Source organism: Mauremys mutica, unplaced genomic scaffold (genome assembly GCF_020497125.1).
Source record: "Mauremys mutica isolate MM-2020 ecotype Southern unplaced genomic scaffold, ASM2049712v1 000413F_np12_subseq_1:123985_obj, whole genome shotgun sequence".
NCBI lineage: Eukaryota > Metazoa > Chordata > Testudines > Geoemydidae > Mauremys > Mauremys mutica.
The window spans coordinates 90580-91667 of NW_025422947.1; the positions used below are offsets into that span (position 1 = coordinate 90580).

At 48.0% G+C, this 1088-nt stretch overlaps 1 non-coding gene across 1 annotated transcript; it reads left to right on the plus strand.

Annotated features, from left to right (window-relative positions):
- Window positions 1-243: 243 nt before the first annotated feature.
- TRNAF-GAA lies at window positions 244-316 on the plus strand. Its single transcript has one exon. It is a non-coding gene; the product is annotated as a tRNA-Phe (tRNA).
- Window positions 317-1088: the final 772 nt, after the last annotated feature.

Consider the following 1088-nt stretch of genomic DNA (forward strand, 5'->3'; position numbering starts at 1 on the left):
AGTCGGAGACAGACAGCGTTAGGATGTTAACTCCAGCCCTTTGTTCAAAGGTCGCTTCTCTCGCCTTTCCCCCATGAACTGAAGCGCAGCATTCAAGAGATCCAGAGACTAGTTGATGACGTTTCCAAGGGCTAAAATAGCAAGCGATGTCCATCTTGCATTGGCCATTGTTGACTGGAGAGATGGTTTATGGAGAATAAACTTCAAGGTGAGAAGCAGTAGCCCAAAAAGGCCCCTGTAGGTGCTGAAGTAGCTCAGTTGGGAGAGCATTAGACTGAAGATCTAAAGGTCCCTGGTTCAATCCCAGGCTTCAGCAGGCTGTTTCATCCCTCTTCCTGCAGCAGTGAGCTCTTTCCTGGAAGCGCAGCACTGCCTTTACTCAATGCAAGTCCCTCATTTTGGGCTTCACTGCAGGAAAAGGCAGCATTGGCTTTTGCACTCAGTTGGCCCACCGGACGTTTCTTTCTTCTCTTGCTGCTTCTCAGCAAGGGGAAGAAAAAGAAGCTCCCCTTCAAGCTAGAGTCACAAGGGTGATGTAAGGACGACTTCCTGATCCCTGGCTCCAGTCCTCTGCTCTTCCAGCTGACCCATCAGAGAGCTGCTGCCAGTTTCTCCAGGTTCGCCCATCAGTGTGTGCCAGGGTGAGCACCACCATAGTGCAGGGAATTTGAGGGCAGGGCAGGGCAGTGCACTGTAATGGAGTTTCTGTAGTGTAGTGGTTCTCACATTTGCCTAACCTGCATCAAGCCGGCTAGGCAGAACTGACACCAACTTGTCTGGGGTGTTTCCCAGAAGCAGAGCACAAGTTTGAAATACAGGCAGCATAGAACCAATATTCATAACGTCAACTACAAAAATGATACACATCTAGAGAGAGCATCATTATTAACCAATCAGAACCTCTCCATAGACCCCCCTACACAACAACCTTTCTACAATATTGGCTGCAAATATAGAACAGTGGTTGCAATGGTGATCTATACAGTTACAGTTTATGTCAATAACGTCACAGGAGGTGACACGGCATCAGTGAGACTGATACTGGAATACTGCCTCCAGTTTTGGTATCCTTGTTTGAAAAAGATGTT